Genomic DNA, 21600 nt, shown 5'->3' with positions numbered 1-21600 from the left:
TACAGCGGTAGGGTTGGAGATTAGAAGCTAGGGGAAAAGAATTAGGAAAATCCTCAAGGACTGTGCCAGGAGATCCCTTTAAAAGCCGGCACACCAGAAGAGACAAGAAGACATAGCGTGCTTCCTCGTGGAAATACACACCACCTCATTAAAAAGAAAAAGATAAGAACCTGGATCAGATCAAGTCTCTAGATCTAGATCTCAACAGGTATGAGATTACAAGAAACACAGAGGGACAGAGGAACATGTTAAAACACATTTCAGGGACACAAACAGCAAAACCCAATATGTGGGAAACTACAGGACAAACTGTCCAGTTTCTTCAACAATGAATTGTAAGAGATAAAAAGAGGAAGGAGAACATATTGGTTAAAAGAGACTTAAGAAGAAATTCCCTGGCAGTCCAGTGGTTAGGATTCCGAGCTTTCACTGCCAAGGGCCCGGGTTCCATCCCTGGTTGCAGGGGGAGGGGGAGGGACTTAAGAGACTTATCAATCCTGTTTGGATCCTGATTCAAACAAACCAATGGTGGGGGGAAAATAATTTTGAAGACAGCTGGGGAAACGTTAAAAACTCTCTGAATATTTGATGAGATTAAATAATTACCATTAAGCTTCTCAGGTATGACGCTGGTATCATGCTTATGGTTTTTAAGAGCCCTTATCTTTAAGAGATCCATACTGAAATATTTGTAAATGAAACGTGTCTGAGATTTATGTGAAAATAACCCCATGGAGGATGGGGTGGGAATGGCCACCTGTAGCCCGCTGTGGATCTGAGTGATGGGCACATAGGGGTTCATGGACTATTCTTTCTACTTTTGTGTATTTTGACATTTTCCATAATAGCTTTTCTTTTTCAAGCCAGCATACCTAAAGAACAAGCAGTGACTGTAAACTAAAAAACTTACACAAATTCAATGTTACATACACATTTTGAAATATGAAAAGGTAGAAAATATACAATCCAGCTGCTTAGGGAGTAGCTCCGACGGTTATTTTCCCTTACTTCAAAGCCTCAGATTTGCAAGTGGCTTCAGTTAATAATTTCCTATTGGGAAGAGTTGTTACGTGCAACAGGGATGAGTAATATTTTTCTAAGACTTACTTTTTCCCTTTCCTGACGTGGACTTTTTAATATGTTGTTTGCATATGGTACCAATAAGTATAGATAAATAGGGCATGGAAGCTGCCTTCCTCATTCCGACAGAAGAAAAAAACTACATAAACCAGAACTGCCAAACTGTGCCCCTATAATGCAATTCAGTTAAGTCCAGAAGCCCTGCCTGGACAGTTTCACTGCAGTGTATGAAGGAACTTTCTGCTTTAGAATCTTCTGTCATCACTGTCCTTCCCCGCTCTCACACCACCAAAATGTACGTGCATGTATACGCTTATATCTTTTAAGAGAAAAAAAAATTTTCTTCCTAACTCAGAATACAAATGTAAGGATTTACCTGGAAATTTGAGAAAAACAAAACAGGACACAAAGTAGGATACTTTTAAGGGAGACCAAGTGCTCTCGGGCCAAAAGTCTCAGAAGCCCGAGGAAGATGTGATTGATTTGGCCTTAACAGAGCTGTTCAGTGGAACAAACAAACCTCCTTCTTCCGGCCTCCTTCTGCCCTCAATCCCATAGGCCCATCAAAAGAAAGTGAAAATAAACAGGGCATTCATTAACAGGTCAGTGTTCATTCTACACGTAGCTGTGAAACACTGGTGCACAGAGGAACGGAACCGGAGGAAATTCCAGAAGGGCAGAGAGTAAACAGTCTCCTTTCCCTTCCCTGGCTCCCCGTTAACGCAGACACACACAGGCTGGAGGCTACCCCAGGTTTAAAGAGAACACTCTTTCACGTTCCCTTCGCAGTAAAGAAAGCCACAGGCTTCCAGGATTTACTGTTACGATGTCTCTTTGGCTTCCAACCTTAGCCAGAGCCTAACAAGAGAAAGCCTCTTCTACCAAGCTAGAAGCAGGTTGTAGACACTGGAATTCTTGTTGGGGTACCAAGGTTGACTCTGCTTCACCCACCTTCCCTCGGCCCCCATCACTCAAGCCTTGGCAGAGTCTTCCCAGAACACATGGTGTAAGGAAGCGTCTACCTTGGCCTTGAAGCTTCTTCTGTAGGCTGCTGCTGGGAATCAACTCCAAATTAAAGTCTTGGCTGGGGCTTCCCTGGTGGTGCAGTGGTTAAGAATCCACCTGCCAAAGCAGGGGACACGGGTTCAAGCCCTGGTCCGGGAAGATCCCACATGCCGCGGAGCAACTAAGCCCATGCGCCACAACTACTGAGTCTATGCTCTAGAGCCCGCGTGCCACTACTACTGAGCCCGGGCACTGCAACTACTGAAGCCCGCGCGCCTAGAGCCTGTGCTCCGCAACAAGAGAAGCCACCGCAATGAGAAGCCGCACACCACAACAAAGAGTAGCCCCCGCTCGCCACAACTAGAGAAAGCTCGCGTGCAGCAACAAAGACCCAACACAGCCAAAAATAAATAAATAAATAAAAGTTTAAAGTCTTGTTTGACTGAGGGTTGCATTAACTCCTCTAAAAATGAAAAGAGCTTCATTTTACAAAGCCAGTTTGTAAACTTTTATTTTTCTCCTTTTTTTCTTGTGCATTCATTCAAGAAGCATTTTCTGGGCATCCCTTATGTGCCTCACACTGTGCTAGAAGATGGGTTATAATGAAGAAGGAAAATAGACATAGTCTCTGCTTTTAGGAACCCCACAAGTCAGTGGGAGAAACAGAAGTAACTAAATAATGTCACAAAGAAATGTAAAGTTGCAACTGTGAAACAGATTTCATGCAAGAGACCTTACGGTCCCATCAGTGCTGGACATTTGGTCTGGTCAGGGCATCAGGAAAAGTTTCCTGAGGAACTGAAAGCTCAACTGTGATCTGAAGTTTGAGGCAAAGAGCTAGCACGTTGCGGGGTGAAGCAGGTTGGGGAAGAAGACCAGTCAGAGAGGCAGGAGGAAAGTCAGAAAGGAGAAGGCAGGAAAGGGTGGGCGCCAAAGCATGGATGGAGAGCCTGCCCTTCACGTGGGAGGAAGAGGGACGGCTTGCCTCCAACCACAAGAATGATGGAGGAGAGATTAGGCACATGCATCCTCGTGTCAGTACATGACAGATTCGTCAGTCATGATCGTCCTTATTTCTCTTGATTCAGGGTCCCAGTGTTCTACAGTCCAAACCCCTGCAGCTACACATGCTTTTCTTCATTTACAAAAAAAAAAAAAAAAAATGCACTGACATAGACACTTCAGAACTGGCTATTCACCTGAGTCATCTATCTAATAAGGTATATTATAGACAAAGAGTCCCTCTTGAATCAAGTGAGGGTCCCCTTCACATAGGAAACGAAAAAAAGCCTCATCTGTCTTGGTGAATCTCACTGTCTGTAAAGCTATAGGCTATTTTTAAAGTGATTTAGAGGAAATAAATACAGATCTGGGAAAGTTGCATCTTGAGGATAAACTGTCAGTTCACATTAATTACTGTGGCCTTGTCATTAGAGCTCCTCTATCCCAAGGTGGGGGTGGTCCTCATCACCCATTAATTCAGAGGATTCCTAGACTAGGCCCATCTGAGCAGCTTATCCATTCTCTGCGCCCTCAGGGAACCTCGGTGACTATACCACCTCTCCCCGTTACACAGAATTGAGGACGTGTTTGTAAACACAGCAGAGAAAGGCTTTCAATGAACAAACCTCCTTTTCAACGGTCTCGGAATAGGTCTCGGAATAGCGAAATCCAGGAGCCCAGCTAGAAGAGCGCTTTCATGGTTAAGGTTCTGCTTTTAAACAAATCAGCAGAGTGGAGGAATTGGATGAAGGTAGTCAAAAAGCACAAACTTCCAGTTGTAAGATAAATAAGGACCAAGGATGTGATGGGCAGCGTGGTGACTACAGTTAACACTGCTGTATGATCTACTGGAAAGATGCAAAGACAGGAAATCCTAAAAGTTCTCATCAGCATATTGTATATGTATAACTGATTCACTTTGTTATAAAGCAGAAGCTAACACACTATTGTAAGGCAATTATACTTCAATAAAGATGTTTAAAAAAAAAATAAAAAATAAAATAAAATAAAATAAAAGTTCTCATCAGAAGAAAAAAAAAACATTTTTTTCCTTTATTCTTTTTGTATCTATCTGAGATGATGAAGGTTAACTAAACTTATTGTGGTAATCACTTCGCAATAAAAAAAAAAATTCCCCCTTTTAAAAAATGGCTTTTGAAAAATTACAAATTTCAAATGAGTGAAATATTATGCCACAATTAAGATTTGGATTAATGATTATGAAGAGTGAACAACGTGGAATATCATTTACACTACAATGTTAATTCTAAAAAAAACAAGAACATGAAGTTATAAAAAGCACCCTATTATTAAAACCCTGTAAAAATAAGTATGTAAAGGGGCAAAGAAATAAATGAGGCAGAGAAAATAAGTTGTGTTTGAAGAGTCAGATTATGAAATAAAGGTTTCACTTTTTAAATTTCCATTATCTGCACAGTGAATATGTATTTTTTCTCAATTTCCAATATCAGTTACACATGTATACAGAAGTGTTTACAAATGAAATGACATGATACCTAAGATTTGCTTTCAAATACATCCCCAAAAAGTGGGGGCTAGAGATGAAAGACAACTGGACACGTGGTCCTCATTGTTCAAAGTGGGTAATGGATACAGGATGATTCAGTCATTATATGATTCTCTCTACTTTTATTTATCTTTGAAACTTTCTATAATAAAAAGTTTAAAAATTTCCCCATTTATGCTATATAATATTTGCTCCACAATAAATAACATTAACTTACAATTTTTTAAACAAAATGCTTATTATAAAAAATTCAAGCAGAAATTCAAAATATGAAAAAAAGAAATTCAAAATATGATGTAATAAGCACACACATTCCAAACCGTTTCCCCATGACATAGGTCACTGTCGTCAACTTTGTATGAAGTCATCAGACTTGCAAACACCAGCACAAAAACACACGTATAAACTACACATGCAAAAGTGAATTCACCCTGGGCCCACAAGTTGTGCCCTTTGACTTGTAAAGTATCCTAAGAATCTTTAAAAATATATCCAGAAGCAATCTATCTGTTGAGGAGGGTTTTAGGATTGAGGGAGCAGCACGTTCTAAGGGAATTCAGCCTTTACCACAATGTCCCCGACTCCAAAAGAATGAATTCATGTAATACACGTGGAAATAAACATGAATCAGTTAATTAAGAGCGGGAGGGAGGGAAGACACAGACATCATATTCTGAGAACTGTGTGCCTTGCTGTCCTGTACATAATAAACAGCATCCCCCAGGCCGGGCCTGACGCCAAGGTGAAAATCTCCGCTCTGTACCTGACCGTGGCACTGACCGCACCACGCGTGTAACTGTGGCACTCTTACTCTGATCCAGGATCGCTTTCCCTCCCAACTCACCACTCTCCTACAAGAGTAGGTCTCCTGCTCTAAGAAAAATGCTCCTAGAATCCCAGAAGACCGAAGGAAAAGAGGAAATCATGTACTCCGATGAGCTAAAACGAGGTCTGATCTTCGTATGACCCCAGCAGCCGCGGTGTCTCCCCTGAAGAACCTGGGAGACTGGACGGGCAGGCAGGCGGGAGCCAGTCTCAGGGAACTGGCACAAGGAAGAGGCCCCGTCATCACATGCAATGCTTCAGGGTTGGTTTTTTTTCTGGCAAGCGGAAGGAAACTGCTCATATCCAGGCAACAGTCTCATTTTCCTATCTCCAGACTGAGATGTGCTGGGAGTGTAAATGACACACTAGATCTCATATGTTAAAATGATAACATTTGGTATATATTGGACTAAAGAAAATAGATCACTAAAACGAATTTCCCGTTTATTTCTGTTTTTACTTTCTCTAATGTGGCTACTAGAAAACTTTAAATTGTGTCTGTGGCTCACATCACATTTCTACTGGACAGTGCTGCTTGGGCGCCTCCTCCCTGCCGTTTTTGGTCATAATCTTGAGCAGCTGTCTGCCCAGGCCTGGCCGGTCCCGGCGGCCTTCTCTGTGTAACTTGACTGAACTAAGCTTTTTCCTGCCTCCAAGCTTCCTTCAGCCTGGAATGCTTTTCTCCTTGTTGGCCTGGACAATCGCTTGTCATCCTTCTGCAGTCCTGGTGTCACTTCCTCGGGGAAGCCTTCCTTGACACCCCCTGACCCCAGTCTAGGTTAAGTCCTGAATGATATACTCCCAGAGCACCCTGCACTTTCCTCCATCGTATCTGTCACAACTGGAACAGTCTGCACCAGTTATCTGTCCAACGTCTGTCCGCTTTCCTCTCTAGATCCTAAATTCCGAGACTGTCTGCCTTAGTTCACGGCTGCATCTCCGGCATCTAGCCCAGTGCTCAAAGGGATTTACTGTGCAAATGCTGGTAAATAAACTTCACACCCACCCTGCCCCCACCCCCGACCCCACCGCAGGCCCCTCTCACAACCCTAAGAAAATGCCCGATAGAAAAGAAGGACATTTCCTGTCACACAAAACCCTGATCCAACACTGACAAATTCATAAGTCTAAAAAGAAAAAAAAAAGAAAGAAAGAAAGAAAAGAGGGGAAAACTGTCGGATCAAATACTATGGATTAAAATGCAAAAGTTTTCAATATACCATTAGAAAAAGAAAAAGGGGGACAGCCTCAGCCGGCGTTCGTGTTTTGAGGGGTGGAATCACTCTTTGTTCAAATAGGCATTCCCACGAGGCTGACGGCCCTCCAAAGCCAGTAAGTTTACAGAACACTCTGGAGGCGGCCTTAAACCCCAGGCCACACTGAGGCAGTCACGTACAGGGGATGGCTTTCCTGACAGAAAGCTTTTCTTCTTTTTTCAGGTGAGGTTTCACAAGGCAGCCTCTCAGCCGGTGACACAGAGAGCAGGTCTGTTTTACCCTGCGTTGCAGGGGCCTGTGTGTTTACTTTCGAGACTGCTGGCTAAAAGGACCTTTTCTTTCGACCAGCTCTCCACTGACACCAAAGCCGCGAGCTGGGACCAGCTGTAACTTTGAGAAGCTGGGGGTCTGGGGTCAGGGGAGGGGGTGGCTGTTGGCTTCTTCAGAAATTCCTTGAGGTTCTGGCTTGGCCGTATCTGCCTGAGGTGCACAATGATGGAAAGCAACACACAGGGAGCTTTTCAGAGACTATTAAAGATGGTTTTAAATCCCAATGCCTGGCATCTGGTGCCAATCAAGGAAACAGTAGTCACTGATACAACTGCAACTGGATGGAGGTAAAATGAAACAAAGGCTTGCATTTGGAGGCTGGGGACGGATTCTGCCTGATGCCTCCCCAGAGAGGGCACCCAGCACTACCCTGGTCCTACCTCTGCCTCAGCGGTCAGCCACGACACTGGCCACAAAAACCACAGTCACATAAAAAGATGTTCATCCTCACTAATCGAATTAAATATGTATATTATATATATACTAATATCATATTATTATATCACATTGTATAATATATTATGTTATGCTATATATTATATTATATTATATTATATTATATTATATTATATTATATTATTAGTATCTTCTTTGTGTTCTGGGCACAGGAGTGAGGAGATGTACAAGAGTTAACAAAAACCAAACAATGCCTGCCCCCATGGAGCTCACATTCTAGTTGTAGAGGCCTATAAGTCAGATAAATAAACAAAATATATATATACTATATGGGGATACTGCTAAAAAGAAAATAAAGCAGGGAAAGGAATAGGGAATGTTGTGCAGGGAGGAACTGAAATTAAGGTGGTTTGGTCAGGGCCACATGTATGATTCCATTTGTATAAAGTGTCCAGAAAAGGCAAATCTACAGAGACAGGAAGCAGCTTAGTGGTTGCCAGGGGCTGGGGGTGGCAACAGGAGCTAAGTGAGCAGGAGGGATCTTACTGAGGTGGTGGGAAAGTTCACGGTGATGTTGCACACCTTGGTAAAATTTAAAAAAAAACAATCACTGAATTGATCAGGGAAGCCCTCACTGAGGTGACATCTGAGTGGGCTGGAAGCGGGTGAGGGAGAAAGGCAGGAGGACACACAAGGAGGAAATATTTTGGGAAGAAGGTCAGGGCGGTGCAAAGGCCCTGAGGCAAGAGCGGCCGTGGGCTGGAGGAAGAGCGCACAGGCCTGTGGGCAGAAGGCGGTTTGGTGAGGGTGGAATGATTGAGATGGGGTAACAGAGAGGTGACAGAAAGATCAGGGAAGGCTTTTTCGGCCGTTTGGGAAGGACTTCAGTTTTTACTTTTAGTGAGAAAGGCAACCACTGGAGGAGTGATGTGATTTGACTTATGGGTTGGATCATTCTGGCTGCTGGGCTCAAAAATGAAGTGTAGGGAGACAAAGGCAGATGATGCCGGGAGACCAGTTAGGAGGCCTTTGCCTCCTGAGTCGAGAAGTGGTGGTGAGGTGGACATGGGTGACGGCAGCTGTCAGGGTGAGAAACAGTCAGTTCCTCGAAGGTATCTTGAAGGTAATGAGGGCAGGACATGTTGATGGACCGAGCGTGTGTTGTAACAGAAAGAGTGGCGTCAAGGAGGACACCCAGGTTTTCAGCCTGAGCAACACCAAATCTCCATCTCCTGAGATGCCTGAGATGGAAAGCTGATAGCTCAGCTTTTAACATGTTAATTCCAGGATGCTGATTAGACATCTAGAAACACGGTCTCAGGTTGCCTGGAGAAAGGCCCAGGGTGCAAGTCATAGGTGAACGGACCAAATTTAAAGCCGTGAGGCTGGATGAGATGGTGAAAGGAAGAGGTATAAATTAACAAGTGGATGCAGGACTAAGCCAACTTGGGGTATCCCAATGCTTCTGGACCAGCGAGGAGAAAACCAGCAAAGGAGACTGGAAAAGAGTGACTGGAAAGATAGAACACCAGCCGGGCGTGGTGTCCTGAAAACCAAGTGAAAAGAGTAGGTCAAGGAGGAGGGATGGATTCCTTGTATCCAGTCTGCAAGGCAAGTGAGTTGGAAATGAGAACTGACCCTGGATGGAGTCACACGGAGGTGACCGGAGACCTGGTACAGCATTTGCAGCAAGGCAGCAAGGACAAAAGGTTACCCAGGAGTTCCTCAAGAAGGAAAGGGAGAGGAGAAAAGAAAAGAGATGCAAATTAAAATAACAAAGAGAAATCACTGTCGCGGCCGAACAGACTGGCAGAGGTTAAAAGACTAGCAATGCCCAGCGCCACTGGGGGTAAGGGAAACAAGTACACGTGCACACACACGGTGGGTTGTGTGAACGGGTCCAGTCTTTGCAGCAGACCCAGGCCACGGATATCACAAAACTTGCAGCGTGCCTGCCTTTTGACCCAGCAATGCATGCCTAGGAATTTACTACCCTAAGGGAAAAAAAGGACAGGAGAACAAAGATATCATTACAAGAATTTACTGAAAAGTCTTGCTTGTAGTAGTAAAGACGCAGAAACGGCCAACAATAAAAGATCTGTTAAACTATGGTGCATTCATACCAAAAAAATGCTGTTGTAGCCATTAAAAGGATCTAGTTTCATTGAGGTAGAAAAACTGGGTGGAAAAAAAGCAAGTTATAAAGCAATATGTAGAGTGAGTTCCCAGTCTGGAGAAAAAGTTAGACACTCACACATACATATATATATTATATATATATTATATATATTATATATATAATATATATATAATATATATATGATTGACATACCCCCAAAAAGCTGAGTTGATATATAACAAAATATTAACCGGGTTAGCTCTGAATAAAAAAATTTCCATGTACCTTCTCAATTTTGCTGTGAACCCTAAAATTGCTCTAAAAAACTGTCTTTAAAAAATGCATACATTCATTGGAGTTCATAATAACAGAACAAGATTTGCTAGCTTTGTGGGGGGAAAAAGAAGAATTTCCAGTGATTTTTAACCTTCTCCTTCTTTGGAAGGCAGTATATGCAGAGGGTGCAGGCAAAGGCCCTGAGACCAAAAGGCCTGGGTTAAATCCCAACTTGCCACCACCTACTATGTGATCTTGGGCAAGTTACATAACATCTGCCTATTTCCTCATCAAAGGGGATGGCAGTACAACCTACATTATGGGTATGCAGGAGGATTAAATGGAAAGAATAGATATAGACACAGATAGATAGATAGATAGATAGAGATCAAGAATTCAGAATAATGCCTGGTACATACTTAGCACTCCCAATGTTCTTTGTCTTTTTTTTCAATAAGCATAAAACAACAATAATAATCAGAAAAATAACAGTAACATTTTCAGTTTTAGGAGCATACGTTGCTTTTATTATCAGAAAAAATATTAATAGTCAGCCTCCCCCGCCACATATCCACATGCTCCATATTCTCAGATACAACCAAGTGTGGATCAAAAATATTCAGGAAAAAAAAATTCCAGAAAATTCCCAAAAGCAAACTTTGAACTTGCTGTGCTCCAGCAACTATTTACAAAGCACTTACATTGTATTGGGTATTATAGGTAATCTAGAGATAATTTAAAGTATACGGGGGTATGTACATAGGTAATATGCAAATACTATGCTATTTTATATAAGGGACTTGAGCATCTGCAGATTGTGGTATGGGGGGTGGGGGGGGGGCGCATCCCAGAGATACAATTATACTATTTTCAATTTGGGGAGCAAGAGAGAATTTCTCAGAAATCTTCTGAGTATTCCATGAGACTGAAATAACTAGGTCTTAGTGGTTTACCAGGTTCATAAAAGTAACTACTTGGCTATGCAGAACTGGTTTGGCCATTCTCCCATCAGGCCTAATCAAGGCACTGGAGTTTGTAGCTATGCCCTAAATAATAGCTCCCTACCAGCTTACAGGACTGTCACATCCTTCCTTTCACTTTTGTCTCTTGCCCGCCTCCTCCTCATCTGAAGAAACAGTGAATAATTTCTCAAACTTAAATTTAAAATTGTTTTTAACTTAGGAGCAATTTTTAAAAATTTTCTCTCTTCTCCCTCTGACTCAGGTTCCAAGGAAGAGTGGTTTATTTCTCTTTCAGTTGAAAAACTGGAAAAACAGTGTGGTGTTTACTTTAAAATAAATGCATGCACTGTCTGTCAGGCCTGCCTCCTTGAGATGCATGGCCCACCCACCAGAACACTCCATCCTCATGGAAGAGGGAGGGAGGTGGTGCAGCCCTCGTGACTGGCCTATCTGTTCTTGGAACATAAAGTGCAGTAACAACCCTCTGCTTATAAGATTTTTAAATAAATAGGGAGCTGTTTGCTTTTTCTCCCTCTCTCATTTTTTTTTTTCTTTTTATATCTGGGAGACACACATGGGGAAAGAAAACAGACACGCATAGAAAACGAAGAGCATAAGCAAAAAGCTTTTCGAAGGTACTTCATTTTTCACAGTGGTCTGAGTACAGCAATTCTCTAACCGCCTCCTGTGCGTATAGAAATGAGTAAATATGTGGATGACGGTGAGAGCCAGGGTTCTCGTGTGGAAAGGAGGAAAGTTAGGAAGAACTCTGTGGGGTTGAATTAGAATTGGAGATTTCAGCATAAACTCATCACCTTGAATATACAGACACAGAATAGATATTTATGTGTGTGTGTGTATACATAAAGTCTTTCAAGAAAAATGAAGGCTCAAGAGCCAAGAAAGTTTTGAAGAAAAAGAGCAGTGAGGGGACTTCCCTGGTGGTCCAGTGGTAAAGAATCCGCCTTCCAATGCAGGGGACACAGGTTCAATCCCTGGTTGGGGAACTAAGATCCCACATTCCGCGGGGCAACTAAGCCTGCACGCCAGAGCTCGCGCACCTCAACAAGAGAGCCCGCGTGCCACAAACTGCAGAGCCCACACGTTCTAGACCCCCGCGCGCCACAACTAGAGGGAAGCCCGAGTGCGGCAATGAAGAGACAGTGCGCCACAACGAAAGATCTTGCGTGCCTCAACGAAGATCCCGCATGCGGCAACTAAGACCCAACGCAGCCAAAAAAATAAAAATTAAAAAAAAAAAAAGCAGTAAGAAGCGGTATGTCCAACCTGATACTGGCACTCCCTCTAGTGAAAACAGTGACACCGTAAAACTCATAAGGAAAAAATACAACTAGATCCTTGGCCTACACCATACACCAAAAAAAAACTCCAGATTGATTAAAGGGTTAAACATTTAAAAACTAAATAAAGAAAACCAGCACAAGCGTTAGTGTAAGGAAGGTATCTAACTATTTTTTCCCAAGTGGTAACTCAGTGGTTCTAAGACTTGAACCGGCATCAGAATGCCCTGGAGCATTTGTCAAAACACACATTGCTGGGCCCCATCCGCAGGTTTTCTGATTCTGTAGGACTGGGAGAGGGCCTGAGAATTTATGTTTCTAATATGTTTCCAGGTGACGCCTATGCTGCTGATCTGGACACCACACTTTGAAAACCACTGGGTTAACCAATGGTCCCAATTTGTTCACCTTTCTTTACTGATTTTAAATGCCACCTTTATCACATAGTAAATTCTATCTATGTTGGATGATGTTTGGAAAAAAATATATGATGGGGACATGTCAAAAGGATACAGGAGCAAGCTTGAAGAGGCATCCACTGGCCAAACCAGGGATAATTTGAGCATCAAAATAATGGCAGTAATAAATTATAACCCATGCATAAAATAAGAATCCATGAGTTGAGACTGATAATACATACCTACATAAAGGAAAAAGAAAAGCTCTTCCTTGCAGCAGTATGCCAACTAATAAATGTAGAAGGAATGACTAAATTGGAAAAACAATTTTGCAACCATCAGAATATTAACTGATTCAGACAAAAATCATTAATGAATGCAAAACTAGTAGGTGAAGATGTGATGAGGAACAGATATTTACATAGTCTCAAAGTATGGTATCTCCCCATAAAAAACTTCTTAGTTATAAAGAGAAAATAGTCATTTTACAGTGGAGAACCTGGCAGACACAACCCTAGCCCAAGGGTCAAAGTTCACATCATCAATAATGAAACAAGCTGAGTTGTGTGCCCCCTGATCTGACACACTGAGAAGGACGCAACATCGCTTCTGGAATGCTCCTGCCAAAAATGTGTAGTACTCTGAATCCAAACTGAGGAGATTCTACAAAAAGACAGCCTGAACTCTTTAACAATGACAGTGTCATCAAAGACAAAAATAGGCTGAGGAACTGACCCCAGATTTAAGGACAACCAAATGTAATGCACAATCTTGCATGGGATCCTGGAAATCACCTGAAGTGCATTTTTGCAACAATTAGAAAATACGAATTATATAACAATACTGTAAAAATGTTAGATTTCTTGATTAGGTTCTTTATAGTGGTTAGGCAAGAAAATATCCTTCTTAGGAAATATACATTTAAATATTCAGGAATAAAGACGTATAAGATTTATAATTTAAAATGATTCGGCAAATCACCATACATGCATATACAGACATACAGACGATGTTAAGGCAAATGCATCAAAATATCACCACATGGATGAAGAGTATAGGGAAGTTCTTTGTCCTAGCCTTTTAACTTGTCTCTGAATTTGAAATTATTTTAAAATAAAGAAGTTTGGATTTTTTTTTTTAATCTACTTCAAGCCATATTTCCCTCCTTGAAAGCAGCACAATCTGGCAGTGCCAAGATCTGCAGTGTTGATGAGTCCAGCTACTAGAGAGGAGAGCTACAAGAGAAAAGTGGGTCTCAGCTCCTATCTGCTACCAAGCTAGAAAGAAATGAAGATCATCCAGTGGGCAGGTACAGATGAAACATGCTGGTGACTACTGGGGGATGGGGATTATGTTTGAAAATTCCCCTAATAAAAAGGTTTTTAGGGCTTCCCTGGTGGCGCAGTGGTTGAGAATTTGCCTGCCAATGCAGGGGACACGGGTTCGAGCCCTGGTCTGGGAAGATCCCACGTGCCGCCGAGCAACTAGACCCGTGAGCCACAACTACTGAGCCTGCGCGTCTGGAGCCTGTGCTCCGCAACAAGAGAGGCCGCGACAGTGAGAGGCCCGCGCACCGCGATGAAGAGTGGCCCCTGCTTGCCGCAACTAGAGAAAGCCCTCGCACAGAAACGAAGACCCAACACAGCCAAAAATAATAAATAAATAAATAAATAAATAAATAAATAATTTTTTTTTTTTTTAAAAAAAGGTTTTTAAAAATCGGTATTCAGGGGACTTCCCTGGTGGCCCAGTGGCTAAGACTCTGTGCTCCCAATGGACGGGGCCAGGGTTTGATCCCTGGTCAGGGAACTAGATCCCACCTGCCGAAACTAAGAGTTCGCATGCCGCAACTAAAGATTTTGCAGGCAGCAACAAAGATCCCACGTGCTGCAACTAAGACCCAGCGCAGATAAATTAATTAATTAATTAATTTTAAATTGGTATTCATTCAATTTTTTAAAAAATAAATTTTATTTTTTTAATTTTTTTATTTTTTAAAGCATTGGTTCTTTCTTCGGGGACTTAACTTTTTTTTAAGATTTATTTATTTTTATTTATTTATTTATTTTTTTAATTTTATTTATTTTTTCTTTAGTTTTTGGCTGCGTCGGGTCCTAGGTGCGGTACACAGGATCTTCATTGCGGCATGAGGGATTTTTTGTTGCAGCTCACGTGCTTGTCTCTAGTTGTGGCATGTGGGTTTTCTCTCTCTAGTTGTGGTGCATAGCCTCTGTAGTTTGCAGCATGCAGGCCCTCTAGTTGTGGTGTGCAGGCTCAGTAGTTGTGGCCCGTGGGCTTAGTTGCCCCGCAGCATGTGGGATCTTAGTGCCCCGACCAGAGATCGAACCCCTGTTCCCTGTATTGGAAGGCAGATTCTTTACCACTGGACCACCAGGGAAGTCCCAAAAAAATAAATTTTAAGAAAAGCAATAGTCAAACTCAAAAGCTGGCTTCCACACAGAGATGACTAGAACCATCCTTAAGAGCCAAACCAGGACTTTTGGTCAAGTCCTCTGTGCAGCCACAGCCAGGTCAATGTCCCTGCGGAGTCAGCCAAGGCTGACCATTATGTAACTGCCGGACTTGAGTAAAACCCTCCACTGCAGCATCCCTCGGCCAGGGGGAGGCAGGAAACATCAGCTGGGTCTCCCAGTCAACCTCCAAGTCCACCCAGGGGAAAACAAGGGAGCAAATGAAAGAATGATGTCCCATGGAGCAGAAAAACACCAGGTGGGGCAACCGCTACCCGTCACTCCCTTTCCCAGGAAAAGTGGTTTCAGGAAGACCCGGCCACAATGAGGAGTCACCTCACCTACTGTGACCCACTACCCTACGAAACCGTATTCATACTTAGACACCACTCTGGAAACATTTCCCGCCCAGCAGTTCCCCAAGGAGAGCAGGCTCCAAGACCGTGGTGCTGAAAAATGTCCCATGTTAATAACGGCCTCCCCACTCCACACCCGCAAAGCTTTTGCATTTGTCCAGTCTTAGAATTCTCTCTTGGAACACCCTCAGGGCTGCCTCCCATTTAGGCAAGGAGGTCCCATATCAGGAAACTGGGTCTCTGCTGTCCATCTCTGGGATTTGTACCTCCCAATCTTTGGGAAGGAAAGTATCAGAGGAGACAGAATAATAACTACCATTACTACTACTACTACTACTATAGTACGAACATGTGTCACATACTGTTGTTAGCTCACTTAATCTCAAAACAATATTTTACAGACAAGGAAACAAGCACTGAGAAGTTAAGTGTCTGATGTACAAAGTTGGTAGAATCAGGATTCAAACCCCAGGAGTCCGACTCCAGAGTCTACATGTTCTTAACTACTTCTCTACCTGACAGATTTGCAATCATCAGAAACAGCCTTGCTCTATACAGAAGGCTTTAGGAAACACAGCCAGAATATTATCTATATTGTCATCCTAGATTTGTTTTTCTAAGAAAAAGCAGCCCACTGCCCAAATTTTCCATCAGACTCGGATCTGATGTGCCTCACTACTCAACCCAGCCACACACTCAAAGTGCTAAGGCTGGCGTCAGCAAGAGCACTAGAAGCTGCAGCCACTGCCACAAGCAACACAGCCCCTGGGAGCCATAGGAAACATCCTCCTGAATCACTCTGGGCTCAAAGAGAAAATCACAAGAGCAATTACAAAAAAGGAGCAGAACACAGCAAAATGTAGGGGATGGCAAATTGGTTCTCCACCAGACAGTCTCTACTAAAGCTAAACATACATCCACCCTATGAAACAAGTCCCCAAGATAGATATAGATAGATAGACACATAGATAGATAGATTTAACAGACGTGCATGTCTGTGTCTTCCAAAATACATGTATAAGAATGTTCACAGCAGCTTTCTCATGATGGCTAAAAACTGGAACTAACCCAAATGTCTACCAACAGGAGATGAGACAAATAAATTGTGGTATATTCATACAATAGGATACCATACCCCAGTAAAAAAAACAAACTCTCATTACATGCAAAAGCCCAGATGAATTTCACAGATATAATGAAGAGCCAGGCACGAGAAAACATATTGATTTCACTGATACAAAATTCAAGAATAGGCAAAACTAATCAATAGTGATCAATAGTGATAAAATTCAGAATAGTTGTTATCTCAGGGCAGGGCAAGCAAGGGACATGGGGAAATTTCTGGGGTTCTGGGAATGTTCTATCTCTTGATCTGAGTGGTGATTACACAGATGTGAACACATGTAAATATTCATTGAGCTGTCTCACTTAAGATTTGTGCACTTTTCTTTGACAGAAAAAAATTTGAATACCAAGTGGGGTAAAAATCAAAGACAAATTTAAAGCAAGAATGTTTTTATTATTAAATAAGACAGGACAAAAATAAATGCACTAAGCTTTCAACTCAAAAAGCTATAAATGACTGACTATTGAATAAACAAATAAAGCAAAAAGATGAAAAAGGTTAACAAAGTTAAAAATAGAAATTAACATTAGAAAACATGGTATAATTGATAAATAAGTCCAAGTAGTTGTCCTGTGAAAAATAAATCAAAAGCCAAAAGTTAAAACAAAAATGTTTATGCCAGTCAAGACAAAAAAATGGGGAAAAAAATACCAACATTTTTAAGTGAGAAAAATTAGAAACATTTTTAAAAATGAGAATGCTATCTCAAATCTTTATATTAATAATTTGAATATCTCATGAAACAGTTTTCTCAGAAAATATGAATTAACAAAATAGACACAAGATAAATCAGAAAAGCTGAACAAACCAATCATTATGGGGAAAAAACTGAAAAAGTCATCAAAGAATTATTTCAGAGAAAGCTGCCAGACCTAGTTGGTTTTATGCGTGAGCTCTTTCCTGCACTCATGGAACAGATAATTCCCATGTTATAGAGTCTATTCCCGAAGTTGGAAAGCACTTCAATTTACTTTATAAAATTAGCCTAGCCTTGATTCCAAAGCTGACAAAAATAGTACAAAACTACAAACAAATGTCACTTATGAATTAGATGGAAAACCCCCAAATAAAATATGAACAAGTAATTCTAAAAAAATTTTCAAGGAATAATCTACCATGAGCAATTAGGTATATTCTAGAAATTCTAAGGTTGTTACTACAAGGAAATTAATATAATACATTGAAAGGAGAAACATCATATAATTATCCCAATGGTTGCTTAAAAGCTATTTGCTGCATGCTGCAGCTAAAAGATCTCGCGTGCCACAACTAAGACCCAACGCAGCCAAATAAATAAATAAATAAATATTTTTTTAAAGATAAAATAAAAGCTATTTGCTCAAAATTCAACCCTTATCCTGATTTTTTTTAAAAGACAACAATGATTAGTAAATCAAGAAGACAGGTTACCAACTAATACCCAGCCTGACACCTAAAGAAGTCACTATAAGCTTGGTTATTAGGGGAGAATGCCCACTCCATCACCACTAAAACAGGAAGTTGTATACAAAGCAACTAACAAAGAAAAAGAAGTAAAATTATCTCCTAAGATGATCAAAATTATCAATCTTAGAAACCACATAAACGTCTACCAAGAAAATCCAAAAGAAACTGCTGAAAACCTATACTAAGAATTCAGCAAGTGACTGATTATATAAAAGAAAATACAGAAACTAATAATCATATACCAACAACACTAAGTTAGAAGACATAATAGAAAAAGATCCCACTGAAAATAATATCAAAGCTTCTTTAAAAACTAAAAGAATCTATCTGAAGATAACTTCAAAATGATTTGAGTGAATTTAGAGACATTCCATGTTCCTGGTATGAAAATTCTCCATAAAGAAACTTTACATATGATAGATTCCAACAAAAATCTCAAGGGATTAGGGGTAGGAGAATAGGAAGAGGGGAGAACCTGACAAAATAATTTAAAATTCATGTGATGGTGTCATCCACGCAAAGAAAAGAGGCAGGAAGATTTTGAAAAGAAGAGAAACTTGAACTGTCAGATATTAAAAACATAACAAAATGTTATACTAGCTAAGACAGAGTGATTTGAAAAGGCTGATAAAAAACAACAATGAATGGAAAGTCCCCAAACAGGCACAAATATACATATGTTTTTAATATATGCTTAAGGTAGCAACTCAGATCACTGGGGATATAGATAGGTTATTTAATAAGTAGTGCTAAAGTAATCGGTTAACTATTTACGAAAAATTAAATTAGATCCCTACTCACACTGTACACAAAAATAAATTCATTTGGATGAAGAATTAAATTAAAAAAATAAAATCACAGTGAACTAGGGGAAAATAGAGGTGATCATTTACCTGATCTCAGAATAAAGGAAAGCCTTCCAAAACGTAAAAGAAAAGGCTGAAACTATAAAAGGTAACAGACTTGACTACAGAAAGTTTAAAACATCTGTATGGAAAAAGGAAAAAAAAAAAAGCCTGATAAATTAAAATGCAAATGAAAAACTGGGAAAACACAAATTACAAGACAAAGAATAATAGCCTTAACATATAAAGAGCTCTCTCAAAACCAAAAGAGAAAAATGCACATTTCAGTATAAAAATGAGCAAAGGACATTAATAAGGCAATAAACACACTTTAAAAACATTCAGGGGCTTCCCTGGTGGCGCAGTGGTTGAGAATCTGCCTGCCAATGCAGGGGACACGGGTTCGAGCCCTGGTCTGGGAAGATCCCACATGCCGCGGAGCAACTGGGCCCGTAAGCCACAATTACTGAGCCTGCGCGTCTGGAGCCTGTGCTCCGCAACAAGAGAGGCCGCGATAGTGAGAGGCCCGCGCACCGCGATGAAGAGTGGCCCCCGCTTGCCACAACTAGAGAAAGCCCTCGCACAGAAACGAAGACCCAACACAGCCATAAATAAATAAAAATTAAAAAAAACAAAAAAACAAAAAAACATTCAGTCTCCTTGAGTAAAGTACAGCTTTCAAAAAGGTAGAGTGGAGGTGGGGGGACTTCAAAGACATAACCACCAAATGCCATGAGGGGACCTTGCCCAAATCCAGGTTGGGGCAAACCAACTGTAAAACAACACTTTGAGATAGATGGTGAAATAGAATACGAACTGGGTATTAGGTGATAATGAGGAATTCATGTAAATATTGCCAGGTGTGATAATGGTACAGTAATTATGTAAAAAAAGTCCTTTTTTAATGAGATGCATGAAGAATCTAGGATAAAAGGTTGAAACACCTGTAATTTACTTTAAATACTGCAACCAAAAAGAAATAGATGAAGCAAATCTGGCAAAATGTTAATTATAAAATAGGCTAAAAATATATATATATATCTTATATATATATATATATATTTTTTTTTTTTTTTTTTTTACAAATAAATCCAATAACTGCCAAAGTGCAATAGAAACCAGCCATCTCGGCTACAGCTGATGGAAGGATAAATGGGTAGAACTTTTCTGGAGGGTAATCTGGCAATATGTGTCCAAAACCTTGAAAAATGTTTCAATCCAGCAAGTCTATGTTCAATAATTTAACACAAATTTTTAACAATTGGTACAAAGATTTGTAAACTTATAAGTTTATCAAAATAGCATTATTTGTGACTGTGAAATACTGAAAACTACCCAAATGTTCAACCTTAAATTTTCACACAGCCATCTGATAAGACTACTACCAGACAGTCATCAAAAACTGACTTTTGAGGAACAACTAAATATTTTATGGTACAACAGCTATGGAAAACAGTATGGCGGTTCCTCAAAAAATTAAAATAGAATTACCATGTGATGCAGCTATTCTACTTCTGAATATATTATCCAAAAGAATTGAAAGCAGGGACTTGAAGAGATATTTGGACACCCATGTTCACCAATGTCCTTGGATGGATGAAAGGATCAACAAAATGCGGCATACAATGGAATATTATTCGGCATTAAAAAGGTAATTCCGGGGACTTCCCTGGTGGCGCAGGGGTTAAGAATCTGCCTGCCAATGCAGGGGACGCGGGTTCCAGCCCTGGTCCGGGAAGATCCCACATGCCGCGGAGCAACTCAGCCCGTGCGCCACAACTACTAAGCCTGCACTCTAGAGCCCACGTGCCACAATTACTGAAGCCCGCGCGCCTAGAGCCCGTGCTCTGCAACAAGAGAAGCCACCGCAAAGAGAAGCCCGCGCACTGCAACAAACAGCAGCCCCCGCGCACAGCAACAAAGACCCAACGCAGCCATAAATAAATAAATATTTTTTAAAAGGGGATTCTGGGAATTCCCTGGTGGTCCTGCGGTTAGGACTCCGCGCTCCCTGCCGAGGGCCCGGGTTCAATCCCTGGTCAGGTAACTAAGATCCCACAAGCCGTGCAGTGTGGCCAAAATAAAATAAAATAAAATTTAAAAAGAAAGAAAAAAAAGGTGATTCTGATACGTACCACGTGAAAGAGGCTTAAGGACATTATGCTGAGTGAAAGAAGCCAGACACAAAAGGGTAAATACTGTATGACGCCACTGGTATGGAGTACCTAGAGCAAGCAGATTCACAGGGACGGAGAGTTGAACGGTGTGGGTTGAGAGAAGGGAGGGAGTTACTGTTTAATGGGTACAGAGTTTGCGTTTAGCAAGATGAAAAAGTCCTGGAGACGGATGGAGGTGATGGATGCAGAATCCTGTCAAATGTACTTAATGCCACTGCACTGTACATTTAAAAATGGCTAAGATGGTAAGTTTTACATTATGTGTTTTTTTAATCACAATTAAAAATAAAGATATAGTAATACATTTTAAAGAGAAAAATGCATGTTGCAAAATAAGTTCATGTATGATCTCAATTTTGTTTCACTGATGTCTTAAATATTAATACACTGCACACAGGGAAAAAAAGCTCAGAAAGGCATATATCAAAATGCTAACAATAATTATCACTAGGTACTGTACTTCCAGGAGAATTTTATTTTCTTTGTGTGTCTGTGTGCTTTTATGTGATTCCCAATTTTTCAACAATTACTTTTGTAATTGAAAGCAAAAGTATGCCAACTGGACAAATGAAAAAGGAGAGAAAAGGACACTCAATGTCGGTTGCTGGTCCTAATGTGAGAATGCCCACAAGTCTATTTCCAAATGACATAGTAAATATAATCCCCCTTGAGAATCAAATTATAAAAGGCAGGCTAGCATTTGGGAAAATAAAGACCGACTCAGAAGACAGAGCAGCGGG

The 21600-nt window shown here is 40.9% G+C and overlaps 1 protein-coding gene across 2 annotated transcripts in view; it reads right to left on the bottom strand.

Annotated features, from left to right (window-relative positions):
- The window catches only part of WWP2 (WW domain containing E3 ubiquitin protein ligase 2), a 146560-nt gene that overhangs the window by 91517 nt on the left and 33443 nt on the right, over nt 1–21600 (bottom strand). The window lies entirely within an intron of this gene.

This window comes from Balaenoptera ricei, chromosome 19 (assembly GCF_028023285.1).
Source record: "Balaenoptera ricei isolate mBalRic1 chromosome 19, mBalRic1.hap2, whole genome shotgun sequence".
NCBI classification, from domain to species: Eukaryota; Metazoa; Chordata; class Mammalia; order Artiodactyla; family Balaenopteridae; genus Balaenoptera; species Balaenoptera ricei.
Note: the sequence above shows the minus strand (reverse complement) of the source record. Positions and strands in the feature narration are given on the sequence as shown.